The sequence below is a fragment of the Magnolia sinica genome, chromosome 11 (genome assembly GCF_029962835.1).
Source record: "Magnolia sinica isolate HGM2019 chromosome 11, MsV1, whole genome shotgun sequence".
Classification (NCBI taxonomy): Eukaryota; Viridiplantae; Streptophyta; class Magnoliopsida; order Magnoliales; family Magnoliaceae; genus Magnolia; species Magnolia sinica.
In genome coordinates, this window is record NC_080583.1 from 70,007,872 (window position 1) to 70,023,539 (window position 15,668).

General features: G+C 36.2%; 2 long non-coding RNA genes and 1 other non-coding gene across 4 annotated transcripts; all 3 read left to right on the plus strand.

Annotated features, from left to right (window-relative positions):
- The first annotated feature begins 326 nt into the window (after nt 1-326).
- Nucleotides 327-433, plus strand: LOC131219676 (small nucleolar RNA R71). The gene has a single exon (XR_009158322.1). It is a non-coding gene; the product is annotated as a small nucleolar RNA R71 (small nucleolar RNA).
- Nucleotides 434-10,663: 10,230 nt separating this feature from the next.
- Nucleotides 10,664-11,343, plus strand: LOC131219307 (uncharacterized). Its single transcript, XR_009158102.1, has 4 exons — nt 10,664-10,756; nt 10,845-11,048; nt 11,149-11,241; nt 11,316-11,343. It is a non-coding gene; the product is annotated as an uncharacterized LOC131219307 (long non-coding RNA).
- A 3,026-nt stretch (nt 11,344-14,369) lies between these two features.
- LOC131219306 (uncharacterized) lies at nt 14,370-15,200 on the plus strand. Of its 2 annotated transcripts, none has more exons than XR_009158101.1 (3): nt 14,370-14,571; nt 14,679-14,806; nt 15,062-15,200. It is a non-coding gene; the product is annotated as an uncharacterized LOC131219306 (long non-coding RNA). The 2 variants fall into 2 exon arrangements; XR_009158099.1 differs by having other exon boundaries at nt 14,955-15,181.
- Nucleotides 15,201-15,668: the final 468 nt, after the last annotated feature.

Consider the following 15,668-nt stretch of genomic DNA (forward strand, 5'->3'; position numbering starts at 1 on the left):
GATGCCGCAAACAATTTCATTGACCTTATCCTTCTTTCCTTCCATGGCCTCAACTTTCCTTATGAGCGTAATCACTTTACATTGAGATCATCCTCTTCTTTCAAGAGATATAATCCACCTTCTCCTTTAATTGAGTCGGCCTAGACGTGGTGTTCGCCATTGGGTAATAGTCCCATGATTGTGTTTTTTCAGCGAGACTATCGAGGTAATCCCATACCTCGTCAACATCTTTGTTGATGAACTCTCCATTACACATTGTCTCGACCATTTGGCGCATGGAAGATGTCAATCCATCATAGAAAAAATTTGTAATGCGCCACGTTTCAAATCCATGTTGTGGGCATGAACTGACCAAATCTTTGAACCTTTCCCAACATTGGAAGAATGTTTCATCTTCCTTTTGGGTAAAGTTCATGATCGCTTTTCTGAGGGTAGTCGTTTTATGATGTGGGAAGAATTTTTTTATGAATTCCCTCTGCATATTGTTCCATGTACCAATGGATCTAGGACGCAGTGAATGTAACCACGTCTTAGCTTTCTCTTTTAAGGAAAAAGGAAAGAGTTTCAGCCTAATTGTATCCTCAGATACATTAAGAAAACATAATGTAGCTATAATCTCATCGAACTCTTTCAAATGTAAATATGGACTTTCTGATTCAAGTCCATGGAATTTGGGAAGGAGTTGGATAACTCCTGGCTTGATGTCCATTTGTCCCGTGTTTTCAGGAAAAATCATGCATGAGGGCATACTCACTCCCGCCGATTGTAGAAAATCTCGTAAAGTATGAGGCAGGGGTGCCTGTTGCACCTCATTTTCATCTTGGGTATCTTCCACCCTGGGTGGAAGTAGAGGAGGTTGGTCTTCAGCCATAACTTCACTTAACTCAGGGGATTTCGAGCGGTGTCTAGTCCTGCAATGGATAGTCAACCCCTCAACCAATCCTCCTTCAGTCAAGAGACGTCGAGTGTCGTCACGGGCCCACTTGGGCATGAAAACACTCGCAGCCCTCAATTAAAAACCTAATCCTAAGAAAGGGAAAGAAAATCTAGAAAGAAGGAGAGAGTTGAAAAGAAATTACCAAATTGGAGTCCTAAGTTAAAAACCTGCAAAATAAAACAAAAATAAGTTAGATTCTAAAAAGAGAAGAATGATCCTTTAAAAGAAAAATAACAGTAAATTAATTTCTAAAAGAAGGTATTCTTAAAAGAAAGTGGAAATTTCTAAAGTAAATTACGGAAGATCTAAACTAGAAAGTAAATTATTAAAAGAGAACTGAAAAATAGAAAGTAGGGAAGGAGCTTACCGAGTTAGAAATTTCTATCTTAAAGGCCTACAAAATAGGAAGGTTAGTTTCTAAAAAAAAATTCTAAAAATAAATTAAGAAACAAATTAGATTCTAAGAGAGTTAAAATTACTAAAAATAAAAGTAGAAAGTTAATTAAGAAATAACCTAGTTTCTATTTCCTACAGATGAGAGGATACTAGAATTAGAAAATTTCTAAGATTTAAACCTTAATTCTAAAAACAGAAAAAGTAGAGAATTTTAGGAAAGAATTACCAATTTAGAAATTTATGTCAGGATCCTACAAAACAGGAAATAAGTTAGTTTTAAAAATCAAATAGAAATAAAAATCTAAACTAAAGTTAATAAAATCCTAATCTCAAACTAATTCTAAAACTAATTAATTTCAAAGAATCGTAACCGTTAGTCCCCGGCAACGGCTCTAAAAACTTGTTCACTCCCCAAGTATAGGGTTGTGATGTAGTAATAAACTCGGTAAGACCGAGGTCGAATCCACAGGGACTGATACCTGTGCGTTATCTAAAACCAAGTAGAACTAGAACTAGACTAAGATGTGATCTAAACCAAATAGAATTTAGGAAATAATTGTGGAATAATTATCTAAAACTTTAAGGAATTCAGAGGAAGGAAACTAGGGATTCAGAGGATCCACTTGTAGAGATCAGGGAGATCTTATGCCTACGGCAAGGATTATGGAATTCAAACTGAACTTACTTGATCTGATTTTTAAGAGATGAAAAGTATATGAATTAGAATGGATTCCATCATCTAACCATGCCCAGGAGACAAAGCAAACAACAGGATTAAACTAATTACCAACTAATCAACAATGTATGAAGATCAGGAAGGGTACCGTCATCCTACCATGCCCATGGAACAATGATGAACAACAGGGCTTCCTGGCTTCATAAACATAAAAAGGGGAAGAAAAAGGGATATTCAAAGCCGTTGCAGACCCATTGTAATTTCAGTCACAACAGACCGTTAAAGACTATAAAAAAAATTCCATTAATACAAATCAACTTCAGTTCATGAATTTAAATGAAAAACAGAAATATAGTATCTCCCATCTCGCCACAAGCTTCGCCTCTTAGCCCTAGCTAAGAGGACTAGCCACACACAGGCATGATGCGGCTAGAAAACAAAGTAAAATAAAACAAAAAGAAAAAGAAATAAACAGAAAAAGAATGCCAAACTCCACTCCTCGTCCAAGCTCCTGTTGCTCACGTCCAGCCTTTCAAATTGAATCCCCATCTCTCTCCCGCACCTTCCTTTTTAAAGATGGAAAGCTCTCTCCAGAGCTGCTGCGGAGTCCTGAAAGGATTAGGCTGCGGAAACAGTCCTTCCGCAGCCAAAAAATGCCCTGCCCTCTGCTGCGAGGAACCTCACGCAATCCGGAATACCACGTCTCCGCGCTTCTTCTTCTTTGTTTTTTTTCAAAAGGACAACGTCCTCTGGAAGTTTTCGTGCAGTCCTACATGATGAACGGTTCAGATCAGCTGTCCGACCGCGCCCAAGGGCGTACAATCCGCCGCAAAAACCGGACGGCTTCCGATTGCGAAAATAGGGTAGCGTCATTGACGCTGTGAGGATGGTGGGCCCCACTTCACAGTCTTTTTGGAAAATCCGAGCCGTCCACTGCGTTCTACTCGAAAAATCAGGTGGGAAGCACTACTTTTGGACCAAATTCCATGTGGCCCACAATACCTTCTACTCCGCCGTTCATCATGTCTTTAACGGTTAGGATTCTGTAACATTTTACATGGTCTCAAAAGGCCGCCTTGGTGAGGTAAATACCCCACCTACGCACACAATGGACGGTCCCGATTGATGTTATACATGATGTGTGGGGCCCACAAGCAGAACCGACGGTCGGCAGCGTTACGCTGTTGCGTAATTAAAAAAATTTGAGTTTGAGTCGGTCAGCGCCTGCTGACCGTCTTCCTTATTTTTTATGTTCGTCCGGTGCACTTGTGCACCTTGCACATACACTGCATGTGTGGGTCCCATGGTGATGTTTGTAAGAAATCTGCTCCATCCATCTGTTTTGACACGTAGTTTAAGGCGTTGAGACCAAAATTGGAGTATATCCAGATATCAGGCGGGGCCCACATAATGATTAAAGGGGCTGATCTGTCCGTTGGGCCACTTCCACAGTGATCCAGGAGCTGAAATTTTACGTGTATGGTTTATTTATGGTCCTCAGGCCACGTATGAAGTTTCGAACTGATCAGATGGTGGGAACCCTATGATCTTGCATTCTGGACACTTTTCAGGCCACTTGAGCTTCAATTCCTTGATTTTCTTGGGTCCCTGATGTGTAATTCTGTTGATCTTGGGTCTCTGGAGTCCGTCCCACGCTTTGGTGTCATTAGAGCGTTAAGTCCATGCTTTAAGCACCCATTTTGGTCCAGGCTCGTACATACACTCTGCATTATAAACACGATTAATCAGGCCATTAAGCAGTATCATGCGTGTAAATCTATGCAATAAATGGGTCTGATATGCAATATTTGACCCTCAACAAAAACCTTTGACCCTTCTTTCTATAAAATGGGGGTGCCCGGGGCACCTCATCTTGTCATTGAGTCCTTGCTCATTCCCGTTAGGCCGAAATGTTTGGCGTTTCCTTATTACTTGCAACAATCCAGACATGTTTGTTACTAACATGTCTGGATCTTTTTCTTGGAAGTGGTTCTCCATGTTGCATAGGTAGCAGTCCTAAATATTTTTTGTTTAGTATGAATTTGGTTTTTTGTCTAATTAGCTAGCAATCAAAGGCCTCAAATGTGTTATATGTATATATTTAAAATAACTTGTTAGTAAAGAAGCAATTTGATTTGGATTTTTGCTTCTTCTTCTTCTTCTTTTTGGTTTTTGGATTGTTGCAAAAGAAGGCTGCAAAGTAGAGGTTTATTTTATTTTTTAATTTTTATTTTCAAGTAGTTTGATTTGGGTTTTCTCTAAAACAAAGGCCCTTTGTCTATTTTATCAGTTAAATGATTGTTAGGCCATGCTATATCCATGATAGGTCTGCAATTTAACCGCTATGCATAAGACTATGCAATTCATGATTCTCCACCATAGAAACAGTCATGTTTTCCATGCTAACCTGGAATTTGTAAAACGGACCTGCTATCTGGTGGAACACATGTATACATCAAATGTGCTATGAATCAAGTTTTCTTAACTATCTATTCTTGTCTACATGTGAGGAGCACATGATTAGGCCATAGACCTGAGTTTTGGGCCAACACATCTAAGTTGTCGCTCCACCCAATGAACAGTCAGGATCTCAATCATGTGTGGATTAAGAGTCCCATTGGAAAATTCTGAAACAGATTGGTTATTAGTCCATGAATACCTTTCTTTTTCTTCACTATTTGGAGTGCTTCATGTAGTTTTTCCTTGTTTGACTGCAGGTTTGTATTCTTGAGTTAGGAGCTTTGTGTATCATGTCTTGACATCTTCACAAGTTCACATTTTCTTTTTCCTTTTTGTTCTGTTTTCCTTGTGCGGATTCATATTTTTATAGATGAATGTAAAGTTTCCTATTAATTGTTGTGGATGTTTTTGGTGTATGGGTTGTTGTCCATCACAAAGCATACTGAAGCATGGATATTTTTCACATGTAGTATTGAGTGTAGGAAAATTCTATATCATGCTCAAGACAAAAAAAAAAAAAAAAAAAAAAAAAACTATGAATCTAGCTTGTATAATAGGAAGTAGCTTGATTTTTCTATAAAATATTGATGTCATGTTTGGATGAACCCGTTTGAAACTAATTAAACCATTGGGAGTGAAGGGCATATTATCCCTTGATCCCATCATCTAGATGTTAACATCTAGTCCCCACATAAAAATTGGAAAGACCAGTTTTTTTTTTTTCCAACTAGCTATGGAAATGGGTATTCCTTGTTGTGTTAGAAATTGCTACTTACATCCACATAATGATGAATGTACTGCTTGTTGATTTATTTTTATTTATTTATTTTTTAAGTCGTCATCATCATATAAGCCTAAGCCTTTATCATAGCTGGTTGTGTTAGGCTGTCACAAGCTGTAATATGTTAGACTAATGCTCATCATGAGCTAAAAATGTAAAGCATGTAGCAATTTTTCTATACAACATTGATTTCTTTGTGACATTCATGAGGAAGTAGGACTTATTTCATTTGAAAAAAAAAAATCTTCTTGAAAAAAAGTATACTACTAGTCATTTGCTATGGATCTCATTTCTTCCATTTGTAGATCAGGGACGGGTGTGGTTCTCTACATAGAGAAGGCATCTTCTCAATCTGGTGTAGTTGTTGTGGAAGTCATTATGATCATACAAGTAATTAAAAAAACCCCTAATTTACATATTTATTGACTGAGTTTTGATTTGCCTGATTTTTGGACTCTTGTCCTAATGTGCGGATGAGAAACAAATGGATAGAGTGGTTTGAACATGATATGAAAAGAAGGAAAGAGATAAGTGTCTCTAATTACAGTTTATAATTGTATCTAAGTTCATCAGAGATGCATTTACATGAATAGATCAACTGAGTTGTTGAACATCTAATTACAGTTTATAGTTGTTAATTGATCTTGCTTAATAATATTTTTAGTGTTTATTTATAGTTGGTTGGATGATGAATATACTTGTGAATGAGAATAGAAATAAACAACTTACAATATATATATACCCTAGAGGATTTATTTTTTAGGGGGACATGTTGTTATTGTAGCCTATGGTATGGTGCTCTAATATTGCTTGTATGTTAATAATATATAGTAGATAGTACTAGGTTAATTGTTTCAATTCTACTTGTGCAAATTTTGAAATTTATTTCTTCAGTTTAAACGCATTATGTTATTAGTTAGGTAAATGATGAATATTTGTTATGATTGATTATGGAATTGGAATTGTTTAAGAATAGGATAATCAGGTGTCCATTTGAGAGTTTCTATGTGGCCAAGTATAGATATAGTATGCTTTTGGATGCATAGAAATTCTCAAATTATCCCACGTATGGACAATTCAAGGTTGGATAGATTAAAATGCTTTGGTTTCATTATTTAAATGCACATAGTTGTTCTGGGTTGTATCTGTCCATTTCTCTCTGGTTATGTTTCTTACATTTATTTCTAATATCAAATATCCTCACAATATGTGGATAATTGGCGTGAGAATCAAATGTAAGATCAACATATCTGAAGAGACATGGGGAGATGTTGCTGGAATTTCGGCGTGCACATTTAAATGGGAACTTAAAAGCATTAAAATCTATTCGGTCTCGGATGGGTGACTAATTTAGTCAGTTAGTTAGATATACCATTAGTGATTCTTTAAGATGCCTAAATCATTATCATTTGGGGGTAGGTTGTCGTTGATTAGTATGTAGGTAGGTATCTCATTTGAAAAAAATAAAATTTGTTATGTAACTTGGCTTCCTTTGCTAAATGAAAGGATGATAATGGGGCTTGTTTAAATTATATTAGGAAGCTTTGTTAGGCCCAGAGTGTATTTTCACTACCCCGTCTGAGTGGCTAAGGAAGATACTTATGGATAAGAGTTGGATTCATCTGTCAAGGTACCCATTTAGAAACTTCTCATTTTAGTTGTTGTGGCTTAGTGGTCAAGATGCATTCTTTTGACATATCCTCCAATTTCATTTGATGATTTAGGGTGAGCCACGCATACTTAAATGGAGTTGCGAAATTTATAGATTTTTCATTTGCAAATGCAAGTAATAGAGGGAGGATCCGATGTCCATGTAAGAACTGTAACAATAACTTTTGGATGTCTCGAGAAGTAGCATATAATCATATCGTGTGTGACGGATTTAATACAAGTTACACCTACTGGCGTTTCTATGGGAAAGTTACGTCTTCTTCCATGCATGTTACCACAAATGTCATAGGTGATAATCTAGATCCACACGATGATATTCACGGATTGTTACATGATGTGTTCGGTATTTCAAATCTAAATGATGAAGAGAGTGATGCGGGCCACACGCCATACGGACCTACATAGGGGCAGAATATTGAAGCATAACAATTTTTCAAATTGGTAAAAGATGCTGATCAGGAATTGTACCCAGGTTGCAAGAAATTCACTAAGCTTTCTTTTATTGTGAAACTATATAACATAAAGTGCCTTGGTGAATGGAGTGATAAATCATTCACCATGTTACTTGAATTGTTGAAGGAGGCTCTTCCCAAGGGTGAAATGTTGCCAAATTCTTTCTATGAAACCAAAAAGATTATTGGGGAGTTAGGCCTTAAATATAACAAAATTGATGCATGTCCCAATGATCGTATGTTGTACTAGAAGGAGGCCATCAATGAGCAATCATGTGCTATATGTGGTACTTCCAGATGGAAAATGTTTGAACATCAGTAAGATGATGAGGGATTTCTTCATCTCCAAAAGATAAAAAAAATTTAACTAAGATATTGCGTCATTTTCCCTTGAAACCAAGGCTTCAAAGGTTGTTTACATCATCAAAAGCAGCTTCCTCTATGAAATAGCATGAAGTAGGACGCACCGACGATGGAATATTAAGGCATCCTACTGATTCCCCAGCATGGAAAAATTTTGACTACAACCACCCAAGCTTTTCTTCAGACGGTCGTAATGTTAGACTTGGGTTAACAGTTGACAGTTTCAATCCATTAAGGACAATGAGCATTGCTCACAGCACATGGCCTGTTATTTTGATACCATATAACTTGCCACCATGGATGTGTATGAAGCAACCTAATCTCATGTTGTCCTTACTTATTCATAGCCCTTATGGACCCGGTAATGACATTGATGTATATATGCAACCTTTGATAGATGAGTTGAAAGAATTGTAAGAGGTTGGCGCAGACACTTATGATGCCTCAAGTAATGAGATGTTTCGATTGCATGTGGCATTGTTGTGGACTATCAATGACTTCCCTACATATGCAAACTTGTCTAGATGGAGCACTAAAGGACGTCTCGCTTGCCCTTGTTGTAATAAGGACACTTCGTCTAAATGGTTAAAACATGGTCGAAAGTTTTGTTATATGGGCCATCGTCGATTTTTAGAACATGATCATAGGTTTAGAACTGATACTAGATCCTTTGATGGCACGGAAGAATTCGGTGAGGCGCTAACTCCACTATTTGGTTCTTATGTGTTAGCTCAGTTCCAGGGAATTAATGTCACCTTTAGGAAGAAGACTGTAGGCAGTCATGGGCATAAGAGAAGACAAGAAGACAATGAGGAAGAAAGATATAACTGGAAAAAGAAGAGCATTTTCTTTGATTTGCCGTATTGGGAGTATAATCTATTGCGTCATAATCTAGACGTGATGCATATTGAAAAGAATGTATGTGACAATGTACTTGTGACGTTGTTGATTATTGCGGGAAAAATAAAGGATAGTGTAAAGGCACGTCTTGACCTACAAGATATGGGTATAAGACAAACATTACACCTAAAAAAACTTTTATCTAACAAGACATATTTGCCACCCTCATGCTTTACTATGTCACCAAGTGAGAATGATATTTTTTGCAAAATCTTAAAGCGGGTGAAAGTTCCAGATGGTTATGCAGCCAATATTTCACGTTGTGTGCATCTCAAAGAGCGTAAAATTTGAGGACTCAAGAGCCATGATTGTCATATTATGATTCAGCAACTACTTCCAATTGCGATATGAACAACATTACCTAAGAACATAACCTCAGTCTTACTTGAATTGAGCTGTTTCTTTAGAGAATTATGTTCCAAAGTTGGTCGAGTAAGAGACATTGACCGATTGGAATCTTAAATTGTGCTAACACTTTACCATTTAGAAAAGATCTTTCCACTAGCTTTTTTGATATTATGGTGCATTTGACCATTCATTTAGCGGGCGAGGCAAAAATAGCTAGACCGGTACAATATCGATGGATGTACCCCATTGAGAGGTGCGTGTTAATGTTTAGAAATTAAAATTATCTTCCATACCATGCTAGTCATACTAATCGACCATATATTTTTAAACTTTTTAATATTGGTGATCACAGATATTTGCTCACATTAAAGTCGTATGTGTGTAATAGAAGTTGGCCCGAGGGATCATTTGCGGAAGGGTACTTGGCGGAAGAATGTTTAACATTCTGCTCGAGGTACTTGCATGGTACAGAGACAAGGTTCAATCAACCAATACGGAATGATGACTATGGTAACACTGTTATAGAAGAATAATCCTCTATTTTCCCATGAGTAGGTCGTGCATTAGGGAAGTTTGAGGATTGTGTACTGGATAAAGTTATAATTGCACAGGCACATTGATATGTCTTGTTTAATTGCCATGAACACAGGCCCATTTCTTGAGTAAGCCAACTATAGGACTTAATTTATACATAGATAAATTTACTTTTTTTTTTGCTAAAACTAATGACTTTTACAGAGAACATATGAAGTTGTTAAGCTGATGAATCATCACATATGACCAAGGGACAGAAAACGCATTCACAATGATACATTTTATAAATGGTTTAGTGATCGTGTAAGTAGTTGATTTGATAAGTTTAAGGGCATGTTCATGTTTTTTTATTTTTTATTATTCAAACATGAGCTTTTGAATGAATATTTTCAGTATCTGAATAGGTTGAACAGTTGCGCTATAAAAGAAATGAGCAGGTTTCAGAAGACCTTAGATGGCTAGCTTGGGGTCCTATTATGGTAAGAAGATATAAGGGTTTTATTGTAAACGGCTTTAGATTTCACACCAAAGATCGTAAGGAAAAAAAGAAAAACTTAATATAGTGGAGTTGTTGTGACTACAAAGACATCAAGCTTCGCAAGTGCCAATGACAGAAATCCTATTGCAGGAGATGTAACATACTATCGTGTATTGACGGACATCATAGAACTGGAATATTGTGGTACTCGGAAGGTTGTATTATTTAGGTGTGATTAGGTTGATGTTCTATATCAAGGCAGGGGTGTTAACAAGGATGGGTTGGGGTTCACGCTTGTGAATTTGAAACGATTATGCCATATAGGTCAACAATTGTCTGATGAACCGTTTGTGTTCGCCTCTTAAGCTGAGAAGGTGTTTTACGTACAAGACCTCATCGATAAGGATTGACATGTTGTAGTGAGGACGAAACCTAGAGACTTATTTGAGATGGATGGGCAAGAGTTTGCAGATGATAGTGATACATTCTTAGGCATGTCGCCCTGCGATGATCAATGATTAGAGGACCCAAGTGATGAAACTGTTAGCTGGGAAAGGACAGATGTTGATGGGAAATGCATGAAGGGCAATGCATTTTTATTACCACCAACAATCTAGGGCAGCCCGTTAATGAAAATGGTAACAAGCTGACAAGCTTTTTGGGGACAATAGCACGTAATGGGGATTACGCACCCCTTACATATTCTAATTGGAAGGTAGTGCCAAACAAGAAGAAGGATGATATGTACGAACTTGTCATGGTAATGGTGATTTGTTTTATATATTTTATTATTTTATTATTTATTTTTTGTTCATTATGTGATTGTCTACTTTGTTCATGTGACGCAGTCCAAGTTTTAGTTTGACAAAGAGATTAAATCTTGGGTGTTGATGTCGATTGGTAAAAAATGGAGGGACTGGAAGTGTGAACTAAAGAAATTCCACTACTCGCCTCATGAAAATGATGATGCGCGGCTAGAAGACCTCAATAAGCATGTCCATATGGATTAGTGGAAGGCCTTCATTGAGTTTTGGAACTCTGAAGAGGGAAATGTATGTGATGAGTAACTACTGAAACCTTCACGTTATGAAATTACACAACTGTCTTTTACTAAAATTTCATAAATTACTCTGTTGATGTGTCACATTTTAGGCCTGTAATAAGATAAATACGAAAAATCGAAGAAAACAACACATCGACCACACTGCAGGCACGAATAGCTTTATGCGAATACGTGATGAAGAGGTAATTTTTTATTAATCACCTGATAATTTGATGTCAATCTATTTCTGATATATAACTTATTTAAATAATGAAAGAGAAAGAAGAGGGCCAATGGGGAGGATTTGACCCGAGTAGATTTGTTCTTGTTGACATATATACACAAGAATGAGATGATTGTGGATGAGGCCTCAGCAAGAGCAATGGTATGTATATGTATCTTCTTATTTTGTTTAATATTTCAGCAATATAGAATCTAAATTGGTGATTTTTAATTGTAGGAATAATTAAATGAACGAACTTCGCAGCAGCCAGAGGCTTCACAGAACACCACTGAAAGATATATTATCGGAAGTCATGGGTGACGAACGACATGACCGTGTCCGCACTAATGGGTTAGGTCCCTCTCCTTCTGATATATGGGGCACAACATCCCACATTGTCCAGTCCTAAGGGATGGCCTCCAATACTGAGAAGAGAGATGAACAATATGAGGGATTACATGCTGAAATATCTTCCCTAAGAGAAACTATGACTGATAGAGATGCTCAAATATCTTCACTAAGAGAAACTATGATAACATTTATGGCTATCATAATGAATCTAAGCATTAATGTAGCTACATTATTAGGTGTTTCAGCTAATCCCAACTTGAACCAGCTCTCCTCATCATCAAGCCACTTGGTTCCAACCACTCAGGTAATTATAATATATACATGTATATTTTTATGTGTAATATGTTTTTAATTATACATAGTTCAAATTGTATATGATGATTGACATTGATTTATCATTTGTAGAGAGACTTGGTGAATAAAGGGAATTCTATGAGTTGCACTAATGTGACTCAAGTTTTTCTTAAGAGTATTGTAAGGCCTGGGGATACTGTAGCTAAAGGAACTGTTTTGAGGATGAATACATTGACAAAAGTAGGGGGGCAAAAACTTGGAGTTGGTTTCTGGGAAGTATCTGTTCAAGTGGCAATGGTACGTGATGAGGATTTGATAAGGACCCACAGACGATATAAAACAATTAGGGATGCAATTGGAATGAGTATTGCTTGGCCCACTACTTTATGTATGGTAAGTTTTTTTTTTTTTTTTAATTATTTTAAGCAATAGAACTTATTGTATGAGATTGTGAATGGTAAATGATTTATTTTTGTTATTTTTTATGTGTTGTAGACAGAAATGGATGATGACTACATGGGAGAAGTTTTTATTAAGTATTTGGAACTATACACATCTTTTGTAAGTGGGGGTAGTAGGGATCCGTGGTTTCAGACTTTTTGGATTGAGTTAGACACATCTAAATAGTTTATTTTTATCTTAGTTTAATTATAGAGGGCACATCTAAACTCATCTAATCTCTTTAATTTAATCTTAGTTTTATAAGATTATGATTTGTGATTTGAATTGTGCATTTGGATGTCTTTAATTTAATCTCTTTTGTTTCTTTTCTTTTTACACGTGGTCACTTGGTCATCATATTTGTGGTGTAAGAGTTCCTATCATATACCTTTTAGTAAATTTGCATATAAGTCTTAGGGTCCATTTGGTCATCACATCAATCTTTATGAATATAATTTTTTTCTCAAACCAAATGGAGCTTAAACCCTTTTTTAACTCTGCCAATGCAACTTCTTGCATTGCCGGTCCCAAGCCCGGGTAAAGGAGGAGGGAAAAGGGCGTCAAGGTGAGTTGTGTCATTTTTATTTCTATTTTATTTTACATACAATGTTAATCTTCAGGTCACTCGACTAATTTTCAAGTCACTTGACTAATTTTCAGGTCACTTGACATAGTCGGCATGGCCCACCCTCTGTTTGGTTGTAAGTGAAGTTGATCTATGTACTTTCATATGACATGATATTTTAGAGGTCAGGCCAATTATCTGTCCTCTCCCATTAACTTTTTTTTCTCTTTGATTTGTCTGGATGTTGTTTCTGCACGTATCATCTTCCAGGCCGATTTAGTAGTGAAAAATCTTTATCTTATTCTATTGATAGAAATAATGAGGCAGAGGCAGGTAAGTGTTGTGAAGAAGGTAATTGCTACAATGACTGATGGGAAGGATGTTTTGTCATTGTTTACAAATGTTGTGAACTGCATGCAAACAGATAATCTGGAGCTGAAGAAGCTTGTATATTTATACCTTATAAACTATGCTAAAAGCCAACCTGATCTAGCTATAATTGTTGTGAATACGTTTGTAAAGGTAAGTGCTTTCATGTAGCAGCCGTTTCTTGGAATTTGGTCTGCATCACCTTATAGATTGGCATGTTGTAAAATCCATTTCCATTAATCAATGCACTTCCTGGCAATTACTCTTAGTATATGGTCCGGATGGTATTTGTTCATGAGTTTGAATTGCTTGTCCTAACAAGTGCACAAGTTGGGATGGATTGGACTTCTATCTTGAGAAAACACCATGATTTCAGGTAGTTATTATTGTGTCTGATTTTGAGGCATACATGTCCTAGTCTAGTTTATTAAAGCTTATATCTGTAGAGCATAGCAATGATACTTAAATACCATCTTCTATGCATTCATGGTAATGAGTGGGTCTTCTTTACTGGAAAAGATAGCCCATATCACATGCATTGACTACAACATATACCATCAGATGGCTATTAGCCGTTTAACCCATGCAAGCAAGCCTGCATGTTGAATTGGATGGTAAGCCTCATGGCATGGGTTGGCTTCTATAATGTGTTTTCATCTGCTAGATGGTGTATCATGATATACAAACAACACTTGCTTCTATATGGTAGTCAGTGCACAATGTATATTGTTTTCATGGTAGCATGACACCTTTCTCAAATTTTGATATGCTGTGCACATTCAAGCACCTTCATCTTTAATTTTTTTCAATAGACTAGCATGGTTTATTGTAACTTTAGGGCAAGTTGTGTATTGATGTATAGTTTTTGTGTTCTTTAATAATATTTAGAGGCAGTTTTCCTGCTCTTCCAAGAAAAAGGGAGCTGCCTCAAGCCCAGATGCATCTGTGAAAATCTCTGCTTTCCCAAACAAATTGCAAACAAATTGCAATTGTATTTGCAGGTGGTCCATGTGTGAAAATCTCTGATTTTGTGGGGCCCATTACAGATGACCCATGTACAAAAATCTTCTATATTGAAATACTATATTTGAGCATTTAAACAATTTGAACTTGGATGTCGATGGATCTATGTCAACCTCTATAGGTAGAAACTTTATTTTTGAAAATGCATATGAAGATGTCATTAGTCAGATGAAGGATTTATCTGTTGAAGCTGGTGGGAAGGGCACTTCCAAGAAAAAACTCATTAGTCAACGCAACCTTTTCTATGATATCATGGAATGCATTGAGGTTAGTACTCTTGTGAAGTGATTTTGAATGTTTGACAGATATATTGTAAGTGTATTTTTTATTTCTTTCGCATTGATAAATGCTAACTGATGCTCTCTTCATGAAAGTGGATGATACTGTTGGTCTTGAAGGTACTAAAAAGGTAGCTGTTCTTGTTGAATATGTCTCACCTTCTTCCAATGCTCAGCCTGCAACTACATAAGATAGTGCCTTTGTTCCTACTTCACTTCACATGGTAAGTGTAGCACTTCACTTTTTCCTTACCACATGGTTCTGCTGATCCGGTTCATGCAAATTACTACATGGTTCTCTTTTCTATACCATTCTCTTGCTCATGGTCTCTAATAACCTATAGTTGTTCCTGACTCTTTCAAGTTTTGTAGTATTCTACAAGAAAAGAGATTCATACTTCTATACCGCATGGGCATTTTTACTCCATTTGTACTCATAATTGTTCTAAGAGCACTCCACAAGAACATTTTTTGTGCAGGTGACTGCAACATACCCATTAATGCAACTCTCGTCTACGACAATCTTTTCATTGGAATTTACAAGTGAAGATCCAAAAAGATGGAGAGATTTTATGGCATTGGGGAAGATGAGAAGGCCACTTAGGTGTGATGGTAAGCTTCTTTTATAGTTCTTTTATCTTGAAATTAAACTTTACCCACTATTTCGTTAACGGTGTAGGGTACTAAAAAGGTAGAAATGTACTTAATTTCTTTTTTTTTTAATCTTGTCTTTCAGGTTGCAGGTAGAGACAAATGATGCCTAGATGGAGGAATTTTATATATATATATATATATATATATATATATATATATATATATATATATATATATATATATATATATATATATATATTCAGGACATTTTTCAATTTATTAATGTAAATATTATACATTTTTCATTGTAAAGTAATACAATTTTATTTAATATTCATTTATAATTGTGTTGTACAACATTTTTTATATTCTAAATATTTAAAAAGAATATAGGTTCCAATTAAATATAAAAATGAATGGATTAAGGAAAAAAGCTAGAGATGTTTTTTGAGGATCATTACCAGCGTTTCGGAACCTTTTTACGATGCTTAC